Source organism: Ambystoma mexicanum, chromosome 1q (genome assembly GCF_040938575.1).
Source record: "Ambystoma mexicanum isolate Mex_15411 chromosome 1q, UKY_AmexF1_1, whole genome shotgun sequence".
NCBI classification, from domain to species: Eukaryota; Metazoa; Chordata; class Amphibia; order Caudata; family Ambystomatidae; genus Ambystoma; species Ambystoma mexicanum.
In genome coordinates this window covers 226,244,550-226,269,535 of record NC_090922.1, presented here as the reverse complement: position 1 = coordinate 226,269,535, position 24,986 = coordinate 226,244,550, and the positions used below count along the sequence as shown (strand labels likewise).

Below are 24,986 nucleotides of genomic sequence, written 5' to 3'. Positions count from 1 at the left end.
AAGGTCATAAAGGTTCCGAATTTAAGGATTTTATGACATATTTGCTTAACAAAGCTTAAAAAATCAGGTGCCTGTGCAACAAACAGAAAACATCAGAGCACTCGGAATGCAGAGTATGTATTTAGTTTTGGTTTTTATATGTTATACATATTTCATGCTGAAAACATCAAAGCTATACCTAAATGATCATTGAATCCAATCATAAATGGTCATCCACTCATCCCCCCAACTCTGAATTAATTAATCTTTTATTGTGAACTTAATACCGAAACCAGTCTCTAAGCACAGGAGCAGGATTCAAATCTGTTGTTTTCTTTCAAAAGACAAACGTGTTGCCCCTGAACTATCCTTCCGGTCCCTCCCTCACAATCTATCTAAACATCTGAGCATCTCTTATGACAGTGTTCATCTCTTTACCCTTCTGATAGTTCTCAAAGTCATCAAGAGACAAATTGAGACTGATGAAAAGTTCAGTAGCAGCTCTATTTAGATCACACAAATAAGACATTCGGTTTTGCTGAGCCCCAAGAATAGGTTTATTCATGGCACAACCGGCACCTGCTATCTTTCCCAGGCGTTTCATTTCTTTGTGGGAGTGTAGTCCCCAGTCCTTCCTTCTGTCACTTAGTTTTTTTTTAATTTTATTATTAAGTTTATTGAATTTTATAGAAAACATACAAGCAACAAACTTATCAGCATTGTAATCGTAGAACTCATTGCATAGAATCCACACCCCATATCCATCCCCAACCTTCACAGAATCTAAAAAGCAAAACAGGCCAACTTATTATCACATGTCATCCAAAAACCCACCCCACATATCATCAAACAATTTCAACTTTTTGTTCCTGCGAAGGATAACCTTCTCAATTCTGGCCACTTGCCTCAAGTCCTCCACCCATTCTGAACAGGTCGGTCTCTCATCACATTTCCATTTTCTCAAAACAATTTTTTTCGCAGAATTTGTAGCCCTAAAAAACCAGCATTTCTGTGGATAAGTGAGATCTTCCACTTTATCATCCTCACCCAAGATGATAGTGTTATAATCAAAATCCTCTTGCAGTAATAGAACCTCATTAATCTTTTCAGTGACACTCCTCCAAAATGTCCTCAGTTCATAACAGTCCCAGATCAAGTGTTCAAAGGAGCCGACATCATGCTTACACCTCCAACAGGACTCTGAGTCAATCATCCCTCTCGCATAAAGTCTCTGGGGAGTCCAAAACACTCTATTAAGAATTTTGATTTGGCGGCATTGTTCTCCAAGATTAATGGATGTCAGAGTTACGTTTTTACAAAGAAACCTCCACCTCTCCACAGTCATATCAGAGCCAAGGACCTCAGACCACTTAGTTAACAACCCCTCTGCTGGCGTGTACTGTTGGCTCAGATTTCTATATACTTTGGACGCCATACCACCTAATGTCTTATATTCAGGTAGCCATAACTGCCAACCACCGCCATCAAGTTCTCTGGTTCCGCAGCAAACCTCTCAATTTTCTGTATTCACCCACTGTACAGTCTCTGAGATCTTTAATTTGTGAAAGTCTTCTATAGCTGATCCATTTGCCGTCTTCCATCAGATCACTCAACCATAGTACACCACTCAGGAGCCAGTTCAACCACAATAGCAGCCTCCCATTCAGCAAAATACCTGGATTCAACCAGATAGGGATGTAATCATTATCACATACCTTACGCTTACTTTTCTTCCATAGTTCCCTCCAACAAGTTCTCAGGAATCTTGTCGGCGGAAATGAGCGATAACCAGATCCATCCACCGTGGACAGTATGGCCCTAGGCGGCAACGGAGAAGAACTACTTGATTCCGCCAGCGTCCAAACATCCTCCGAATCTTCAATAAATGGAACCAGATGCCTGGCTCCAAAGGCCAAATGATAATTCTCAAAGTCAGGAACCCCCAAACCTCCACAGTCTTGGGGCAGCTGCAATTTCCACAAGCTGAGGCGTGGCTGTTTGTTCTCCCAGAGAAAAGACTGGATTAAACTCTCAATTTTCCGCCAATGGCCCTTCTTTACGTCCAGGGGAAGCACACTGAGCACATAGTTGATTCGCGGTGTTGATGTCATTTTGATGGCATTCACTCTCCCCCAGAGACTCAATTTAAGTGCATTCCATCTCTTCAGGTCCACCTCCAAAGATTGAATCACATGTGTAATATTGACATCCATTATTTTCGAGACATCATTCGTTAGCCAAATCCCAAGGTATCTCATCTTATTCGGACACCACTTAAAGGGAAAACCCTGCATCTTCAAAACAGTGCAAGTGGTTGATGCCGGCAGCGCTTCCGACTTGGTCCAATTGATCTTGTATCCAGAAACCTTGTTGAACACATCGATCAACTCCATCAGCACAGGAATGGAGCTCTCCACATTCTGAACCACCACCAGCATGTCATCCGCATACAACCAAACTTTCTGGGAGGCTGCACCAAAGCGTACGCCCTCAATTCTATCCTCTTCTCTTATCCTCACAGCCAGCAATTCCATGGCGATCACAAACAGAATTGGCGACAGTGGACAGCCTTGCCTCGTCCCTCTCCCAAGTTCAAAAATGCCCGAGTCCATGCCATTAGTCCGAACACAAGCAGTCGGCCGGGAATACAGCAGTCTTATCCATCCGATCATGGTATCTCCAAAACCAAAGCCTTTCAATGTACTTAAAAGATATGTCCATTCAATACGGTCGAAAGCTTTCTCAGCATCCAAGGACAACGTCACCACATCATTATGGTGTTCTTTGCTTTCATACAGTGTCAGCAACAATCTTCTCACATTTTCTGAAACATGTCTGCCTTTTACAAATCCAGATTGGCCTACATCTATGATATCCATCAGCGCATTCTCAATCCTCAAAGCTAACGCCTTGGCGAAAATCTTGTTGTCCGTGTTCAATAAACTGATCGGCCTATAGCTGCCAGTTTTCACTGGTGATCGTCCCTCCTTCAGAAAAACGGAGATTGAAGCATGTCTTGTTGAACTTGGAAGGCACCCATTCCTCAAAGAGGCGCGCAGCATCTCTAGCATCAAAGCAAACACCTCTTCTGGGAAAATTTTGAAAAGTTCAGCTGGTAGCCCATCCGGGCCTGGACACTTCCCAGAATTCAGCGCATAAGCAGCCAACCTGAGATCCTCCACGTTCAAATCTCTTTCCATACACTCCAAGGATTCCAAACTCACTTTCTTCAGATGGCAGCCATCAATGAATTGACCAATTGTACGCTCAGATAAGTTGATCTCTGAAGAGTACAGGGTTTTATAATACGACAGAAATGCTGCATTAATCTCCACAGGATCAAAAGTCACCAACCCATCCTGTCTTTCCACTGCATTGACAGATCTGCCACTGTCCATAACCCTCAACCGATGTGCCAGAAGTCGATCACATTTTTCTCCTTTTTCATAGTAGTTGCTTTTGGTTCTAAAAAGCAACCACTCAGCCTTCGAAGAATACAAATCTTCCAATCGTCTCCTTTTCTGCTTCAATATTTTAATAGTCTCATCTGAAAAGTTTTGCATATTATTTCTCTCAAGATCCTGAATGTCCACAATAAGCTTTTTCACTTCTGCATCTCTCATTTTTTTCTTTTTGCTGGACAAACCAATCAACAATCCTCGCATATATGATTTGAAGGCTTCCCACACAAACTCCACCCTGACTTCACCAGTCCAATTCACAGATATAAAGAATCTCGCTTCTTGAACAATTTTGTCCACAATTTCATCGTCGTCCAAGAGGGAGACATTCATCCGCCAGGTGTTAGACCTAGGAACCGGGAAGGTCAATCGCAAGTCTATGGAGATTGGAGCATGGTCCGAAACAAGTAGTGATCCGATGTTACCCCTTTGGAATGATTGTGTACAGAGGCCAGAGGTCATAAAGAGGTCAATTCTCGAATAAGCATTATGCCTTGCAGAGAAGAAAGTATATTGTCTCGTAGAAGGATTTTGCAATCTCCAAACATCTGTGAGGTTCCATTCATCAATTAGTCTCTTTAATGCTGTTCTTTTCAGAGCGTTGGCATTGTCCACACCCCCCACACTTTTATCAAGTCCAGGTTCTAAAACCACATTGAAGTCCCCTCCCAAAATCACATTAATCGCATTTACATTCTGCAACATTTGCGTTAAAGCTACAAAAAAACTACCATCACCCCCATTCGGAGCATATATATTGCAGAAACAATACTGAGCATCCTGAATATGTGCAGTGACACATACTGTCCTTCCATCCCCATCCTTCACACACTTCACCCCAGTGATCTGGAGATTCTTCCTAAAAAGAATACACACACCCCTAGAACCAGTAGTGAACGATGAACCATAAACATCACCAACCCACTCCTTTTTCCACTTATCTATATCCGCATCTAACAAATGAGTCTCCTGAAGCATCGCGACATCCACCCCCATTTCCCCTAGTTTACTCAAAATCACCTTCCTCTTGACAGCACAATGTGCACCATTCACATTCCAAGATACCACTCTGAAATTCCTCTGATAAGTGTAAGACATTGCTAGATCCCGTTTCCCAATCCTTGCAATGAATTCACAAGACACAATACTACCTAAATCTATAGTCAAGTAAAGAAATAAGATAAAAAATAAAAAAACACACTCCTGGGCTTGAACCACCCAACCATCCAGAACATCCCTTCCAGCTACACGCTGAAAGGGACTACCCCCCTCCCTCCCTTAGGTCAGCCTATAGAAAGCCCATAAAGGGTGTCACAGACCACATTTGGTCAAATTCAAATGAAGTTGAAAATAAAATTTGGTCTAAAGGAATTCCCACAACTCTCCAGCAAATGAAAGCACAAATAAGAGCATTCCTGAATAGATGCAACATCCCCTACTCAAAAACGCTAAATACCACACCATGTGTCAATCACATGCATAGACAAAACATGAATTCTCTTATTATAACCATCAACGAATCACACTAATCCACCTACCGTCACAACCATCAGTGTAAACATCACAAATCTCAACTACTGCGGGCATGCTGAGCAATTGAGCGTGAATCATCACTAGAAAGTGTGAGCAAGTGTACAGAGAGTTGCATAATACCTGTGTCCCTGCACCCTACCAAATGAGATTAGAAGCCAGATACAGCATTAAACTTTTCCATGGCATTCACACACCAATCCATGACTATCCCGGTGGCCTTACCACTCACCTTGCCAAGCATAAAAATCAGAATCTCCGGTATTTCCTGGACACTACATTCCCCCATGTGACTTCCATGGCACAAAACTGCAACCCCCACCGTGTTAATCCAAATGTACTGTATAACTGGGCACTCCAGATATAACGTGTTGGCACATCACTCATTGCGCTTTGAGAATGGAATCAAACCCTCTCCAACGTAAGCATTACTGCAAAAAAAAACCTAATAGAAAATTCTGTCTGTGATTTGGTAAGTAGACAGAGGTGCACAGTCATATCTTAACCATAGGCCTCGTCGGTGTTCACATTAGATGACAGCACTATTACATTCTCACAGCTGATTTCGTTACTGCACGAAAGGAAACGTACCCATGCAAAGTAAAAGGTGTAGACTACAGTGGAACCCCAGGTACCCAATAGTGACAACTCTCACCTTCTTTATGCAGTGATGGTAATGGCATACAGTTGGCTTTGTTATTACAGTACAAGTACATGTCAAATATACCCCACTCAGCATGTCAGGGGTGTGCAACCAGGACAAGAACAACTGTTACATATGCAGGGGATTAGCATTGGGCAGCATACTCGCAAACGTGGCATTCCTTCATCTAATTCTGGCTATGGAAACACATTACAATGTGATCAACGTACCACAGCAGTCCGGGATAAAGCCGTGCAAAGAGCATTCCCCTCCCCTCAGCCACAACACATGCACCCCAGCCTCTACACCCACTGTGCCCCCCAAACACCTGAGCATGCAGCAAGGCACATTGCCCGGAACACGCGTGCTGCGGCCCCAAAGGAGAACGCGCCACTACGCCTTACCTCAAATGTGCGTCAACAGTGGCCGGTCACACGCATCCACCAATCCAACACACCACTGCCGGCAAGACTCCGAAGGGTGTCGCACGGCCAACATTTCCAGACAGCACGACACCTCCCGCACTCCGTCCAAACAAAAACAAGCACCATCACCTATAAAAAATCTATAGAGCGCGTACTGCCGTAGAGTAAAGCACCCATTATCCGAGCCCACATCAAGCCTACGCTCGAGCGAAAAACCGTTTGACCTGCCTCCCTGCTGACACTCACAGTCACTGAGATGTGTAGGGTCCCACCCTTATTTCTTGACTCTTTGTCTTCCTTAGTTGTGGACAACGTCATCAAGGTTATGTGTTTGTACTCTTGGACTCTCCTGCCAGGCACCGCCACCAAGTACCCTTGTGTCTCAGACCGGAGTTGAGGTATCAGGAAACTTTTATATTACATGACCCCAGCTTATGTTTGCTATCCCCGCCTCCATATGCTAGGACAAACCATCTCAAGCTGACTTAGGGGCTAAGGCTTCTATTTCTATTCTCTGAACTGGCTTTGATGCATCAAGCCGAACCTCAACCACAAACTTATTAGAGTTTTTCTAATCCAGACTGTGAAGAAGTTTATTTTCTGGGGCCTTCTTCATAGGCTTAGTTATGCTCCCTCCTCTGAGAGACCTATTCCCTTCTCCTGGCTCTGATTCACATCTTTGTATTTTGTCATATTTATTTGAAGAACAGGAATGTCGATTTCGAGTAGAAACAGCTTACAATAAAAGATTTACAGATGGCTAAGGCATTCCCACGAAGAGTGCTTGTTCAATAGCATAAAGATGAGAATACATGCTGAGTCAATTTATGAGGATGTAAAAAGTGTGTACTTGAGCAGTAGTTTGCTGATTTAGAGGATCAGACGTACATATCCGCAGGAGATCCTAACCCCCTACCTCCCCTGTATTGGAGCCATGAGACTGTGCCCTGTCTAACACCAGCTATTGTACCAATATCACAGCGAGTGTATGGAAAACGTTATCCATTAAGACAACAATATTGAATGTACCCTCGAGTTGATGACAGCCTACAGGAGGAACTCCCTGAAGGAATATAAAAAAGAGCTACGAAAATGAACTGATGATGATCTTAGAGGAGAAACGACGAAGTAAAGAATAAAGTGAACCTTAAAGTGTAAAAGACGAACATTATATAGTAAAAAGTGCTGCAGAAAACCAAAGCATAAAGAATGTACATATGCTTAAATGCAAGATATATTAAGTAATTGTATAGGCTAGCTACGAGTAGTGAATAGAATGCATGCGAAGTCACCACTGTACATAAATCGAACATTGGTATCATGATATAATAAGCCAAAAGAACCATGGAGACAGAATGAAAGGCTATATCGCAGTAGAATAGTACGTTAGTGGAACTGCATTGGGATGCTGTCTGGCCTAAAGTCAAGAACTGAGAAGTCGAGGTCAGCCATCTAAGCTGTAGAGGAAGAATCCTCTCACGCTAAGGTGCAAGAATGAACACAAAGTATGCCAAGTCTTAATTCATTTAAAAGCTTGCAGAATAAACAGAATCGTGATCTCTTGCCACATGAGTCGAGGGTGGAAATAGGGTTTGAACTTTGAGTTCCATATACGATAGTGAGTGACCTCACTCACGTTGCATGCCCAGGACAAGAATACTCTGCAAGACCAAGTACAAAGAGAATTTCATGGCAGAAGGCATCGGTGATGAGAGATGCTGGGCTAATTGGGTGGTAGAGCAGCTTCATGCCCTATCTACTTGCACCTGTGTCTTGCCTTACATGCTGCTAATTGAACCGAATGTTCCAGACATGGCACAAGCATTCAAGTCCGTATAACGAAGGACCTTATAGATTGAGAAACCAATGAAATACTGTGCAACTGATTTGCTTTACAATGACATGTATGAAGAGGTAGTCATAACTTGTCCACCTTATATCGGACAGCCAATAACAGACTTAGCTCCTATATGATTGTATATCTAGATGTGTCCCTTAGCCAATCCCAACCCTTGATAGGTTTTGCAATATTGCCACGTAGCATGACATCATTCTGATGCATAAAAAAGTATATAATTGTATTTTTTGTGGAAATCACTGAGAGAATGAGCGTAAGTCCATTGATGTTCGTTGTAAACTCCCTGTTTTAGATAATTGCTAATAAAACAGCAAATTGCCATCTTCATGAGCTTGTCCGGTTATTTGGACTCAGGATTATTCTGGTGTGATCCCATCCAGCAACGGATGCATGTTCCAAGGGCCATAAGCTCATGCGGTAGTGGTGTGGATGGCTTCAGATCAAAACTATTTTGACTTCAGAGTTTCGGACGATCGGGCATCCTCCATCATTAGCTGGAAGATCGTGGAGTTTCCTGTGGAGAGCGGCCAATAAACTTGCAAGAAGAGCCGAGATGGTGCGCAGGTGCCTCTTTGAAGAAATTCCTGCTTGATTTCCATGGTGCGCTACGTGGATGGAAGGCGAAGTGGTCAGATTGGAGGGGGAGTCGATACCAAAGGCCTACTGTCGATTAAACGGATGTAAGTAGACTAAGGGAAATGGCAATATAAGGGGGTGGGATTGTGACATTTTATGAAAATAAGTGGGTAACAGGACATTATGGGCCTCATCACAAGTTGGGCGGTAACGCCGGTGCTATTACTGCCGGCGCTATTAGCCCTACCGCCAACCCCCTGGTGCTATTAGTGCCGGATCACGGATTTGGCAGAACGGTTAGTGCCCATTACACATTGGGCCCATTCAGGAATTCCTCATTCCCCATTGGGCCCAATGGGGAAAATTTGTGCTATTGGTAATAGCCAAAATTTGCCAAAAATCAGCAAATTTGCAGCGGATTTCCCCCCAGCTCAGAGCTGGGGGGAAATCCGCCAAGACCATGATCTGGCGGACGCTTAATGCGGCAGTAATAGCGCTACCACCGCATTTAAGGGTTACCGCCAGACTCGTGATGAGGCCCTATGTGTGGATAAAGGAACGCCTAGGTAATCCTATTTCATGGGAGATAGAAGAAGACATCTCAAATTCCAGTCGGAATATTAAGAGAGAGAATACACACATTAGGACCGTGGAAGGTTATGTCTTAAACGCCATACAGAGTAATATAATTGGAGGCAAGGAAAGAATACCTCTTACTATTAATGATTTTTAGGGAAAAGAGAATGTGATCTCAAGGGTTGTTAATGTGTATTGTGTTATTATTTTGAGTGTTATTTGATGTATGAAGTGCTGGGGAGCGATACACTGTGAAAGTTAGAAGTGAAGTTAGTTTGAGTTAAGTGTACTAAACGATTGGCGCCTGTCAGAAGGCAGGTAGGTTGTTGCAAAAGAGGATTGAGCAGAGATTGATGGTGCTTGCTCATATTTATTGTTTTTGAGATTAAAAGTGTTGAGCAAAAAGCCTTGAGATAAGAAGAGATGCATTAAATATAAACGAGGTAACGACAGTTAATTATGACTTGTCATTATGGAGGACACTCTTCCTATGCACCTTTGTAAAACATTACCACGACATGCGCCCACGCTCAAACAGTACAGTGCAGAATGGGTGAAGGGCACAGCTGATAAAATGTTTATGCCATGGCAGCAAGGGGGATCATTATCAAAGACAGTATTACAACACATGACCACCTATGTGCACATTGCGTACACTGGAAAGAAATTAGAGAAAAGATTGGCAGTTTTAGAACTTTGGAAAATGTATCAAGAGGAGAAAGAGGACCCGTTAACGGAGGGGTGGGTGGTTAATCAGCATAAAGGGGAGAGCATTGAGTCCTCAGCTCCTCTTACTCCACCTGAAACTAAGACTATAGATACAGAGGAGACAGGATTGTATCCTTTAAAAGAATGAAAAGCAGCGGCAGGATACAGTAAACCATCATATGAACCCACCGCTTATAGTAGTGATGACAGTCCAGAAGAGAGTAAAAGGAAGGAAGATGCCTGTAAGATTATACGAGATAAAGAGGCAAGAGATTGAATACATCAACAGATATAGACAGACAAATTAAGAGCTGGAAAGGATAAAAGGATAGGGCAGATGAGGTAACGCTTGTACAGAATGAATGGATGGGAGGACAGACATTACTCAAGTTAGATGGGAAAAGCATCAAGGACGTTAGACAAAAGGAAGACAAAGACGAGCAAGAAAGGCTAGGTAATGAGAGAAGCGGTTGAGGGAGGATGAGCAAGGAAGGAAAAGCAGGGCACGACTAGAAAAAATACATAGAGAATAACAAGAGAAAGACGAAAAGCAGGCAGAAGAACAAAGGAAGTATGACAGTCAGAAGCAAGAAATAGAAGAAAGGGAAAGGGGAGAAAGAAAGAGAGAGGAAGAAGAGGCACAATGAGTGAAGGACAAAAGATTACAGAGAAGGAGAGAAGAAGAATAATGAAGGGAAGAAATAAGAAGAAAGAGATGTGAGAGAGGGAAGGAATAGAACAGAATAGAAGTCTTACTGCCAGTCTCGTTCTTAAGGAACGAATGAGACCGAGCAATGAAATACAGGGACACTGGGACACGATAAGCGAAGTTTCCCCAATCAGAGAAATGACTCAAGAGATACCTAAAGTCGTACAAGAAGAGGAAATGTATGATGCAGAAAGTATTTGAGAGAGGATTGATAAGCTATATCAGCAAATGAGGCAGAACAGTGCATATGGGACTCAAGGGAGCGTCAGACGATCCCAGATACCAAAACCACAGGAGGTTAAGGAAAATATGTTTAGTGATGAACGCACAGCATTGTCTTTGAGTAGATTACATTTAGATAGAGAAGAGGATGATGAAAGTCATACCATTTGGGGTGTAAAAATGTCCAACGAAGAAAGGGAACCAGGTTGTGAGATAGAAGGTGAGGGTACATGCATCCCCTTGGTAAGTCAAAGTTTGGACAAAGAGGTAAGATGGTCGGATCTGGAACACCCTAAGGAAAGAACACCAGCTCCTATACCATATTGCGAACCTCCCCTAAAGACAATCATGTAGTGTAAGAGAAGAATCTCTTATGTGAGTAGGTTAATGTCATTGCCAGCATGAAGACAAATAGGGACGATTACGCCTGCGTTGGGTAAACAAATAATGGATGAGTTATGGGATGGGGTTCTTACAGCTCCCCTGCTAGAGAAGGGCGGGCAAGACCGCAATATATTCCATGGCCTCAGATGGATAAGGATAATTTGAAATGCAAGTTACCTAGTTTGACTTTGGGGGCTGGGAAGTGGATATACGAATTAGAGAAAATGACAGGGGGAAATGCGTTAGCCATAGGGGACATAAAAGGTCTATTGGAACCTATTCTCGTAGAGAGGGCTGCCAATATTTGGAGATGAGCGGGATAGGCAAGTGTGACAGCACAAAACACAGCGTATGATGGAGCACCATTTAATAATTGCAGGGCAGACCTTTGGAGGGCTCTCAGGGTACAGTATCCAGATATGTCAGATATGAGCACAATTATGACACGTAAAATGAAGGAAGGTGTAGACTTTATTGCTTATATTCAGGATATTCAAGAGAGATGGCAGCTTGAGACTCCTCAACCGTGCGAAAAAACAGTGGCTTTATTCTATCATATTTGTGTCAGGGATTGCCAGAACAAGTACAGAGACAAATGAAAAAACAAGTAGGAATGGAAGCGAAGCCATGGGCTGAGAAACAGTTGACTATTGTGCATCATTGCCGATTATTACAAGCGAAGACCAGATAGAAAGATGAGAACAGAAAGATTGAGGAAGCCAGGTTAGTTCAGAAAATAATTTCAAAATTTGTTATAGAAGGGGCTGTATTGACAAGTGGAGAAAGAGTAGGAATACCAGAAATAATGGGTGCATCACAGGTGAATAATGTACATCCAGTGGATCAAAGTGGGTTTGGGTTTTGGCCACGAGGAAGAGGTGGAGGATTTAGAGGAAGAGGAGGTGGATTTCAGAACACCCAAGGTGGATTTCAAAATGCCCAGGGTTGAAGTCGGAATACTCAGGGAGGATATATTGGTGGGTTTGCCAGAGGACCACCCCTAGTGTGTTGGAATTCTGGGTTAACAGTGCATTTTGCGTGTGTATGTAGCAGCCGAGGAAGCATGCAACAGAATGGACAAAATTCAAGCTCGAGTTACTGATGAAGGCATATTTAAGACCACTTCAGCATTGATGAATCAGGGAATCCTAGTGGCATCGGAGTCCCTGTCCAATACTGCAGTGTAGCCGATAAAAAAATCTAAAGAAGGGTCGTGGAGATTTATCCAGGACTTGTGCCCTCTTAATCAGATTGTAGAATCAGAGTTTCCATTAGTTCCAAATCCTGCGACAATATCGCGTAGCAACCCAGTTGAAGCAAAGTACTTCATGGTGATCGATTTGAAAAATGTGTTTTTCTCAATCCCGTTACACAAAGACTCACAATACCTTACTTCCTTCCTTTACTTTGAGTCCCTGTCGATCTTTAACAGGGTCCTACAGATGGATTTAGGCAACAACGTATGGTAATTCAGTTCGTAGATTACATATTACATATTAATCTGTAGTGAAGCAGAGGATGAATGCAGGCAAGTTTCTGTTCAGTTAATGACTATATTGGCAGACAAGGGATACAAGGTAGACAAGGAGAAATTACAGTATTGCCAGGAAGAGGTGTTGCAGTTAGGTCAGTTAATTTCACATGGGGGAAAGAAATTATTACCTGAAAGAGCTGAGGCTATCATGAAAACACCAAAGCTAAATACAGTGAGACAGATGCAGCAACTTCTGGGTTTATCCATTTATTGCAGGGCCTGGGTGTTTCACTACAGCACATATTCAAAACTGCTTTTGCAAGCACTTAAGAAAGCACAAATTGGTAAGGAGAGGATAGAATGGACTGAAGAAATGGAGGAAGGATTTGAGGAATTAAAAGAGAAATCTGTACAGCTCCAGTTTTAGGAATTCCCAAATATAGTGAAGAATTGTATTTGTTTTCAAACACTAATAGGTCAGTAATCAGCAGTACTCACACAAAGAACAACACTATGGTATAGACCTTTGGCGTATTACAGTAGGATTTTATATCGAGTTATTAGAGAACATTTTCCATGCAAACAATCTTTGGCAACTGCTGCATTCGTGATTGAGAAGTCCACAAGTATTACCTTGAGCTGTGCTATGACACTATATGTGGAGCACGCCTTATTTGCCATTTTATAGAACCCAAAGGTACATTGACATCACAAAGAGCGTCTGCGTATGAAGTTATGATTTCTAATCCTGCCATTGAAATTGTGAGACGTAAAATAGTGAACCCAGCCACATTTGTACCTGAACCTGTAGAAGAAGGCGATCATGTGCACGATTTTTCTAATTATGTTGAATTTGATGATGATATACCCCAAGTGAAAGAAAATGCTTTAGCAGGGGCGGGATTCTCTGTATTGATGGTTCTTCAAAAATGTACCAAACTAGTGGGGAGAGGCAGTCAGGATCCGCAGTTGTAAGACACAGATTAAATGATGAATTTGAGGTAGTGGCGAGTGCAAGACTACCAACACGGCACAGGCAGCAGAATTGGTAGTGCTTATTATTGCGCTAGAGAAACACAAAGATCAGGAAGTGACATTGTACAGTGACTCCTCCTATGTGACGTCAACTGTACACACAGGGCTATCGCGCTGGAAAAGGACGGGTTATCTCTGCCCAGACGGCACTCCAGTGAAACATGCGTCTTTATTGGACAAGCGTATTCAGGCACTACAACTCCCAGTGGCCATAGCATTCGTAAAATAGGCAGCGTATACTAAACAAACAGACATTATTTCTCATGGAAATGAAGCCGCAGAATTAGAAGCCAAAGGGTTGCATATTCCTCAAGCATTTTGAGTTTTGAAACTGAAAATGTTAAGGAACTATCAAATAGAAGCATGCTGGTATGAGAGGGATTTAATATGCTGTCAATCACACAACTAATTGTCATGATGCCTACCTCCAAGGAGCCGAGTCCGACCCGGCAACCCCAGAGGCAGGCATCATTCCCCCCAGGGAAGTGCCAGCGGGCCCAAGCTGGGGCCCTTTGGACACAGTCCTGGCGCCTTAGGCGCCAGGCTCATGTTGGACCCCTGTCCTGGCGCCTTAGGCGCCAGGCTCATAAAGCTAGACATGTGTTCAAGTGTTTCAATGTGCACTTACCTGATGCAGACCATGCTGCTACATCCAGGCCCTCTTGAGGCCTGAATGGAACTACTTTACCTGTGGGACTACTTTCCACCTGGGTGTGGTCGGGGAAGGATACATACCTGATCGGTGGAAGGATACATACCTGGAACTTCTTCCAAAGCTATTTAAACCACGCCCGATCAGCAACTCTTGCTTCGCGTTGTTCTGCTCCTCGCAGCTGGACGCTCACCATGTCAGCTCCTGCATCTGGACTTCAGCCACGCCTGTCAGCATCCTGGGTCACCTGCAAAGGGAGATAAGAGAGAATTGGGGAGAAAGAAGACCTTACCTGCTAAAGCTGTATCACGGAGACATCACACCGACGATCCTGAAAGGGAAGACATCATTTTTAAAAGCATTTCGTTTCGATCGCTGCAGCGCTGCATTTCACTCACCTTTCCTGGGCACCTCCATCTTTAGCAGCGATCATCCGGATCCGCAGCCACTTCCCAGTGCCTAGAGAGAAAAAGACAAGAACACAAGGTGAGAGAAGGAAGGGAATAGGAATAGCTCAGTTTCCTTCTAAGACTTACCAGTTGGGTCATTCCCATTTCATTTCGGGTCCTGCCTCTTCCTGGCATTCCGGACCCCGGCCCCTATGGGGAAAAAAGACAAAGACATTGAATGAGCGAATGCAAAGACATTACCCAAATGCTCATCCAGAACTTACCTGTCATTTATTGGAACTGCACGTTTCACTTCGGGTCGGCGCCATATCTCCGGCATTCCGAACCCCGGCCCCTAAGGGGAAAAAGACATAAGCGTTAGCGCTTGCTGCAATAAGACAATGAACATTATTATTAAGCTTGAACTTTTGAACTTGCAACAGAACTCTTACAGCGCCTTACCTGAATAGTCAAGCTTATTTGAACTTCCATCACACCTCAATCCAGTGAAGTAACTGGGTTTCAACGCGCCCCTGCATCAGAAGCAGGATGGAGAACTCATCCTTCCAGACCCTAAGGTGAGACTTCACGGGGAATCGTGGAAGGGTATCGTGGAGGGTTGGAAGGAAGTGGGAGGCTTGAGCATTATTCCGTCAGTAGGTAATACTCCCTTTTCACACACAGGGGAATATTCCTACGAGCCAGAGAAGCCAGAGTAGAGGGGCCCTACCTGTCCATCTTCAGAGTCCTGCGCTTCACCATTGAAGAAGCATCAGCACTCGAAGCCAGACCTGCGCCTCCGTGGGAATCAGGTGAGCGTGACACTAATAGAGATACAGTGTAGAGCACAACAGGAAGATCAAGAGCTATGGAGATGCAGGTGGAGTTCATTATCCCTCACTGAAGGTCTATCAAGACAGGAAAGCACTGGAAAGCCAGTGATGCCAGCGAACTTGAGCAGCTGGAATACCCCGCGTATATAACCTGAGAAAGTCTTGAGCCTCTGTAACATCACAAGCTAGAATAATAAATGGGAGGTACGGTAAATGTTCACTTATACCTTTGCTTGCGTACTATAAGCAAAAATTACACTGATTCTGCTATATGGTACGGAATCTAAAATGTACAGGTCTACAGTTTTGGCAAAAACTCAAGAGTAAATATTGGAAGACTGTTCTAAAGTTGCCCAACTCACAACCCATCCCAGTTGTGAGATACGAACTAGGCCTTTTATCAATGTATGCAATATATACCTGGAAGATGTGAGCTCTGTACCGCAAGTGTATGCTCACAAGGGAATCTGTCAATTTGCTATTTATGATATCTGTTTATGTAAAAAAAATCTAGTCATAAATGTACTGCTCAATAGAGATCTGAAATTCAGAATATTATGCAACAGGTTGATATTTCACTTGACCTTTTACTCACGGACCCAGTCAAAGCAAAAACGAGGCTATGGCAAATGGATTGGATTAGAACAAGAGATCAATGTATGTTGTACACATACTTTCAATTAAATCCATTTAGCTTGAACAAATGTGGGGTCTGTTGGGGAGAATCCTCAGAAATGTGCTAATTCCTCTCTACCTTAGAGACACCCAGCAACTTTTCTGGATTTAAGGACTTTTCATTTTTAACCTGGAGAGAGTGAGACTCTTTTTTTCCCACTCTCTCATGTATTGTAATGGGATTTGGAATCTATGGGCCCCATTCTGAGTTTGGAGGCAGCCATGGCGCGTTTAGCGCCATGGCTGCCTCCAAAATCGGTCCGGGTCCGGTCTGGTGGAGGGGGAACTTACCGGGATATTGTGCCCGAGGCGGACCTGGTAAGTCCCCATTCCAAAAGCCATTCCCCATTCCCATTTGAGCCCCCATAGGGCTCGATGGGAAGGCGCTAATAACGGTACCACAAATTGCGGTATCATTATTAGCTCCAAGGTCCCTTAACGAGTCCCATAAAAAACGTGTGGTCCGACCACTCGTCCTTTACGGTCCCCATCAAGGGACCTTGGAATTGGGCGGTAAGGGATTACCAGCATCGGTATCCTTAATGGTGCCCGGTATCCCTTACCGCCCAGCTTGGAATGAGGCCCTATGTTTCTTTTTTGGTTGTGGAGTCTGAAAAACTCCATAGGCATCATCCTTACATTGTGACACACAGCAACTTCAGTGCAGTGACACAGGGAAGTCTTGCAGATTTCCCAAAGGTTTAAACACCTTCTCTTGGATAAACTACTGTTTCCAAGAGCAGTAAAGTGAATTTGACTTTACTTACATTGTAACTTTCAAGACCCAGCACACACTATCTTACAGTAGGGTGCTGGAGGGGTTACTTAGTATCCCCTGTGTCTAGTTTCTCATGTAACAATTTTATGCTACCCTTTCTACAATTAATGGCTGGTGGCAGTGGTTTACATTTTACTATCATTGTGTCTTTTTACCGCGGGCTGCAATTGCAGCCTTGGTAAAGCACTCATGGGTGCCCATTTTGTCAAAATGGCCCTGGTTTTTTTTTCGTCATTTCTTGCTGGAAAGGTCCTTATTGAGATTTACTCTGCATGCCAAACTAGGTTTGGTCCCTTTGTTCATTTTGTCTTTGGCGGGATTCACGTGTGAAGCCCGCCTCTGGCTCCAGTATGTCTGGCAGGGGCAGGACGTGAGGGAGGTGCCCAAAACTCCCTGCGCTTAATCCCCTTGGTTACATGAATGCACCCAAAGGTGATTGGCCGGCTGGCTGTCCGGCAAGAACAGCCACCCTGCTGGGTGACTGACAGCAAGGCTGGAATGAATGGGAGAAACCTGCATGAAATGCAAGGCTTTTTGGCTTGGAAGGCAGAGTCGACCACTGGACGAAGGAATACAAAGAAGAACTTCGAAGAGATGCCTGCTGCAACTCCTGGACCATTGGTTTGCCCGGTGAAGCCCTGCTGCTGTGCTGAAGTTCTGAATTCACATCGCTTAGAGAAGCCCTGCAAGGACAACTTCTCCCGTTGAGTTGGTGGAAACAATCAACTCCAAAGTGAACTCTTCTGGACATCCTCTCAGAGCTGGCTGTACTTCCTTGCTGCTGCAGGAAACCGAAGTGCCAGGGAGAGGAACACCAGATTGGAATGCATCACATTTAAGTCGGACCCGAGCTGCTGGAAGATCGTCCGGACTCTTAGCAAGCAGGACTGACCAAGCCTGAGCCATCTCAACAGATTGCTGGACCCCAGATGTGAGGAAAGTCCAAAGTGGTATCCGAGAGTCTCCAGGGGTGCTATTTGCTGAGACAAAAGGAGCTGAAACCGCAAAGTGCTGCTGAATAGAAGTTTGTCCTTTTCTGTCATCAACCATTCCGTTGTGTTGCAGGAGTCCCCAGAAGTCCTGCCCCTTGTCCCCACGACTGAGCCACAGGAACAACAGGCTCTGCAGACCCACACCGGAACAGAAGCCAGCTGGAACCATATCTTCTAACCAAAGGTACTGAATAGTCTAAGAGAACTTACCTCTTGTGTAGCCTTACTTGATCTCAGTTGAGTCCTGTCTTGGTTGCTTCTGTAGATTTGCTAACAGCTTCTTTACCTCACAAGCCTACTCAGCTTGTGGCCCTACATCGATTCTTCTTTTGCTACAAAGACTTCTAAAACACTGTGCAAGACTTTTACCTACCTGTAAGAAGTGCTTCAGCTCACCTAGACTTTTGTCAAATTGACTTTGGCCCGGCCTGGCTCCCTTAATCATTCTTCTCTCATCTGATTGTGTGGTTTTATCTTCCTTCCAGGAAAGGGTTAACTTGTTCTGTATTGTGGGTTCAAAAGTACTTACCTGCTTCAGAATGTGTGTGTGATCCCTTGTTTTATTCTAATAACCCTTTTCTTTGGCATGCTCCTAAGTATTGCTCTAAATGCACATTGATATATTAATATCCACAGTGTCCTAGTTATTTAAGTCACCTTAGGGTGTAGGAAGTGTCTGTGTGCCATCCCAATGGGTATTTGCGAGATTTAGAGATTTAGAGAATCGAAGAGTGTGTATTATGGAGTATATTTGTGTGTTACTAGTATATTGCCCCTTCTGAAGAAGGCTTATTCAAACCGACTGTTAAATAAATAATAATTGTTTAATCAAGAAACTTTATGTGTAAGGGTTTATTTGAATACTTGTCACTGTGAATCTCTGTGTAACTCCCCTAGTGCTCACATTGATCCCTCTTGAGATAAGCCTGGCTGCTCAATCACGCTACCAGCCTTTGTAGTACAGACATACACCAAAGGTAGGGTTCCTATTGCCAGGAGGTCAAGGTTGTTGTAGTGCACCCAAAGGGTACTACTCCAAATCTTGCCTAACAGGGTCCTTCCCTTGTACTTGGCAAAATCTCCCAGTCTGACATATAGATCTAATTTCAGACTTAATTTGTGGTATACTGATGAAATTATGTTTCAACGGAAAATGGGTCCTCAAATAGATGATAAATGTTGTTTTTGTCATAAAAAATGTGAAACGGTGAGGCATCTACTCACAGAATGTGCTATATTATTACATGTATGAATATGGTATTTTAAAGAGCATTTTTTACAATTTGAAATTTTAACACTGGATGGGCCTCATTACAGGGATGGCGGAGAACCATGGCGCTATTAGCGCCATGGTTCATGCCGGTAAAATACCGGCACCACCTTGGCGGAAAGGGGAATTACCGCCCCATTCCAAGGTTGGCGGGGCGGTAATTCCCCCTTCCACCATTGCCCTTTCCCATTTCCATTTTTGCCCCATAGGGCATAATGGGAATGGGGAAGACGCTAATTACGGTACCGCAAATTGCGGTACCGTAATTAGCTCCCTGGGTCCCTTTGCGGGTTGGTTTTTAACGCCTGCAAAAAGCAGGCGTTAAATCCCCCAACCCGCAAAGGGACCTCGTAGTAAGGCGGTAAGGATTTACCGGTACCAGTATTTTACCGGTACCAGTAAATCCTTACCGCCATCCGTGTAATGAGGCCCGATGACTTGTGGACAAGGTTATTCCATACTGAAAGTGAAACTGTTGGCTATTCGATTGTGAACTATTTGAAATTTTTGAAGCTAGATTCTGTGGAGAACTCAATGACAAAATAGAACAGACAAAGGAGGAAGTTTTCGTTAAATGTGTATGTTGACTGAGTCTGATTAGTTTGACTTCATCTAATTATCTGTGATGGATTGTTTTTATTTTTCTTCTCTCTGTACCATGTAAATACTTATTTTCCCTTTAGTACCATGTAAATATTTTTATGCTGTAAAGATAATATTAAAAAGTTGATTTTTTAAATATCAGCTATATCAATAAAAAATAAAAATAAAAAATAAAAAGAAAGTCTTGCTGCCACCATTGAAAAAGACTGGTTTGTTCCCAACTTATTGGAACACATTGCACAGTTCATTGTGAATTGCATTGTGTGTCAGAGGTTTACAGCTGGGCATGCACTAAGAACAATCTGAGGACTAATACCCTGTCCGAATGGCCTGTTTCAGCATTATTGATTACATCGATCTGTTGCAGACATGTAATGGGTGTAGGTATCTATTAGTGGTGGTGTGTCCCTTTTCTCGATGGATCGAGGCAGGTCCTTGTACACATTGTGATTCCGCCTGCGCAGCAAAGTTCCTAGTGAGCAAAGTATTTCCAAGACGGAAAGTGGGCACGAAGTATTGAGGACAGATAATGGGCCACACTTTGTCAATGAGCTGTTTGAACAAATAGGGATTTTATTGAGCATAAAGCATATGTTTTCTTCTGCTTATCACCTACAAGCAAACAAAATATGTGAGAGGCTCAACGGCCACCTTAATGAAAGAATAGCAAAGATCAGAATAACCTTGAAAAGGGATGGCTATATTGCCTACCCCAGGCCTTGTATGCCCTTCGAAATCAGCCAGGTTCAGATCATCATCTCATAACCCATTAACTAGTAACAGGGCACTGTTTACGGATGCCCGTTACACCCCCATCTAGAGTCAGCTGTGATGCCCAGAGTGTACAGCAGACTCTAGGTGATGAAATGCACGATTATTTGACATGTATGACTACCAGTGTTTCTTTCCTTTCAGATAAAGTCAAGCATCAGAGGGAGGGGTCGAGGAACATGAAAGAAGAGGGCCCAGGAACCAATCCAAGTGAATAATTACCACCACCAAAGTTATATGTTGGAGATCAAGTGCTTATTAAAAATGTCACCTACAGATGGCATGAGCAAAGATTTAACAGACCTTTATGTGTAGAAGAAGTTTCCCCTAGTGCAGTTAGGGTGTCTGGAAGAAGAGCTTGCTTGCATTTGGGTGTTGTATACATCTACAGAGGTGGGACCCTCCCTCTAGTACCCGCTGACCAGGAAGCAAGACAAGAAGAAGAATTTGCGCGTGTTCAGACTTGATCGATGACCAGGAAGAAGAATGATAAAACAGTGTATGATTGCAAAGCATTTCTTTTTGGACTGGAATTTATTGGACACACCGTAAAAATTTGCAGGAAGTGCATGGACTTGCAGAGAATTCCAGAGCTTAAACAAACTTTTTAGAGATTCTTTGGAAAAGTAAAATCATATTGCCACTATGCCCAAGCACCAATTCATTATTCATAATTGGAAAAAAGTTCAAAACCCAGATTCATTTTTGGTAGCATATCTATTTTGAGAATAACCCATGATACCAGACAATAGTGACACACATATGCTTGTAGTTTTAGTTTTTGTGTTTATACTCCATTCCTACCATAGCCGTGTTAGGAGAGATGTTAATATTCTCACGTTTCTTCATGATACGTAGAATGTGCCAGTTATTAGAAGTCTTTTAATTGTAATAATTGAGCAGATTGTGCAACTGCAAATGTGATTGGAATAATTGTTTTAAACTTGATTCAGGAGGAAGAAAAAGCAGTTGCAGGAAGACTAGCAATTCAAAGAGAAATGGCGTGGCACATAACATGTTTTTTAGACTCTTATGCCTGATATACATATGCCTGTGTTTTCTCTTTTTCTTTCTGTATCTTACATTTTGAAGTCTTGATCATGCTGATGGTTCAATTGAAAACACAACACAGGTGATCTTTCCCGTATAAGTACAAATGATGATAATTTCTTTGACCTACCTGAGCATGTCAAGTAAACATAAGAGGGATGCAGAAGAAGATAGCCATGGGATAAATGCCTATCTTGATAATTCAGCTGACCTGGGGAATAATATATGGTACCAACATATGAAAAGGGTAGGGGAGAGCGCATCGGATTAGAGCTACTATGCCTGCTCTCTCATCCCCTATGCCATGAGTATAGTAAGAACGTTTATTTCAAAAGAGATGCCAGCACATGATGCAAAGTGCCTCAGCTATCTAGCTGCATGTACTGCCAGAGGACAGTTCCAAGGGAGCTGGGGAACCCTGTGATGGTGTTCAAGATTCCAGGATTCACCCTGCCTTCTTTCCAACAATCAGTGCTTTAGGGCTAGGTGTCAATTAGTTGGCTGGGTATGGCCTTGAAACTGTAGCCTCTTATCTGGAGAAGTTATGGCATCCTCGGGTTCTGGATGACATCAGGCGATGGTAGCTCTTTGCGCCTGGCTGGTCACGTGTCAGTTCACCGTGAATCTGCTTCAGTTTCCAGCTTTTGTTGTATTTAATTCTGCTTCGGCTCAGCCACCTGCCTGGGCCTCTCTTATCTTGACCTTCACGGGTGATGTAGAAGGGTGGGCTTAGACGCCCACCCGATAAGAGTTATCCAATCCGCATGCTCTGTTACCATATACAGATATAGCACCTATACTTAAGTTACCTTTCCTAACCAATTATATTGCATGACGATTTTGTAGAGTTAGACGTCAATGATGATGAGTTTTATGTATAAAAGTTGTTGTTCAACTGATGTTGGAGGAAATTGGGGCTAGAGAGGTGATCGCAATGCTGCTGATTTCCATTTGTTTTCCTGTGTGATGTACTTGTCATTAAACAGACTTCCCTTTGCCAACTTACTGAGTCCTCATTATTGAGTTGTGCTGGAGTATGTGAATCCTGCATCCCCTGTCCTCACATGGTGCAGCTATCTTGTCGTACAAGCTCTGGAGGGTGAGTACTGACCTATGGGCCCATCAGTAACTTCCTCACCTCCTGAACACTTGGTAGCGTGAGGATGGTTTCGGCCATCGATTATTGATTATCGATTGATAGTTATAAGACACCTTCAGAAAGGCACAAAGTAACTCTAGGCCCTCGGTAAGATCATGAGTCCTTTCGCCATTCCGGCTAGACTGAGAAGCTCCCCGTGGACAATGATAGAGTAAAAGTTTAAAAATCTGCAGTGGGTCTGAAGGCACCTGCCTTTCCAAGCATAACCCTTCTCATTCCCACGGGCAGCAGATCGGACGAAAACCTTAAAAGTAGGAAGAGGAAGGGGCGGTGATCCCGAAGTCGCAGAGAGGAAAAGATGCGATCGGTGAGTGAAACAACAAATTCGTTACTTTGGCAAATGTCTCGTAGGCATTAGAGTAAGTAAGGGAAAGGTAACGGAGGGTGGCGGAGAAAAAATAAAGTAGATAGAAGTAGAGATGACTGTACATATATAGGGGATTAATGACTCGAGCATAAGAAATAAAGAGTGGATACCGGGGGGACACCCGAGAAAAAACGTGAGGAATACCAGGAAGGATCGCCTTGTTCCTGCCCTTTAAAGAGTGGTCAGAAGGAATGTGAACCCAGAGCCCACAGAGGGGGGACAATTTAGGCTACGGTGACGATTAAAGACGTCACAAAAGGGGTTCGTTCACATCCCATGGTGGGGTATTGATTAGAAGGCAGGTATATGTCTGACCAGCTGGCGTCCATCTAGTCTGTCAAGCGTCTGTCATATATGTCCTGTGTATGTCAAATGTGAAATTACTGTATTGATGATTGATTGAAATGCATTTTGGCTTTACGCGATTTTGTAACTAAAAGGAAATCGCCTTTGAATTGATGAGTTTTGAGTAAATTGTTGGTACAAAATTTGGCGGGAAAAAAAAAATTGGATTGGAGCTTGTGTATGTGGTGTTCACTCATATTAGTGGAAAGATTAAAGAACTGTGTAAATATTGTTGGTGACGAAATTAATAATGGAGGAAGTTACCCCACTTGCGCATTTGTGCAAGCAACTGCCCAAGCATGCAATAAAACTGAAGAAATATAGCCAGGAGTGGGTTAAGGGTACCGCCAATAAGATGTTCATGCCTTGGCCCCAGAACGGGTCGCTTTCTAAGGCTGTTTTACAGCACATGACCACCTTCCTACATGCCACATATACAGGCAAGAAGCTAGAGAAACGTCTTGCTGTTCTTGAGTTATGGAAAATGTTTGAAGAAACAAAGGTGGAAGAACCACCCACAGACTGGATACTAAATGTATGTACGGAGGAGGGTGAGACGCCTACCGCACCACCAGCCCCGCCTGAGCCAGTCATCGAAGGGAGGAAAACAGAAGGGCTTTACCCGCTAAGAGAACTCAAGGCAGGTACGGGGTATAGTAACCCCACATACGAGTCACCTACGTGCAGTAGTGACAAGATCAAGGAGAGGGAGCAGGAGAGTAATCTTACCTCCGCAGTCCCGAGGGACAGGGAGAGATGCGATGGTGGGGAAAAGGATCAGGCACAGACTAGTGCATCTCTCGAGAAAGAGAGAGAGGGAAAGAAACGGAAAGGAAGTGACGAGGTAACATTCACAAAGGACAAATGGATGGGAGGACAGATATTATTAAAGTTAGATGGAAAGGGAAGTAATGATGTAAGGCTGAGAGAAAGGCCTGGTGAAGCGCAACGAAGGGAGAAGGAAAAGGAGAAAGAAGTAAGGGATGAGAGGACAAGAAGGAAAGATAGGCTGAGGTGAGTGCAACTGTATCGCGAAGAGCAAGGAATACCGCTCAGTCGCACACAATACGCAGCCTATGAAAAGTACAGGCAGAACATGTTGAAGTTAGAGGAACAAAGAAGAGTGTACGAAAGGAAAGTAAAAAAGCAGGAAGATGAGGAAAGTAGGAGGGCAAAAGAATGTAGAAATGAACGGATGAGGGAAGTAGATAAGCCTAGGGAGGAAGCAAAGAAGCAAAAGGAAATAGACGATTGATAAAATCTATGACGAGATGGCACTGGAACTAGTTTACCAAGGGGGAAGGGAAGATGAGCGCTTAGAGAGCACTCAGCTATATGACACTGAGGATGTGACCCAAAGCAGTGGGAGCAGGGGGTTGTCCCTTGATAGGCTGGAAATCAAGCAGAACGAAGAGGATGCAAGGAGCTGTGTGAGCTGGGATCCGTCAGAAACCGACTCTGGTGGGGAAACAGAGGATGAGGCACATGAGGAAGGGAGAAGATGCGAAACGCGGTTTCCGAA

At 43.6% G+C, this 24,986-nt stretch overlaps 1 protein-coding gene across 1 annotated transcript in view; it reads left to right on the top strand.

Moving 5' to 3' along the window:
• LOC138554523 (extracellular calcium-sensing receptor-like) overlaps positions 1-24,986 on the top strand; it is a 195,849-nt gene that overhangs the window by 35,668 nt on the left and 135,195 nt on the right. The window lies entirely within an intron of this gene.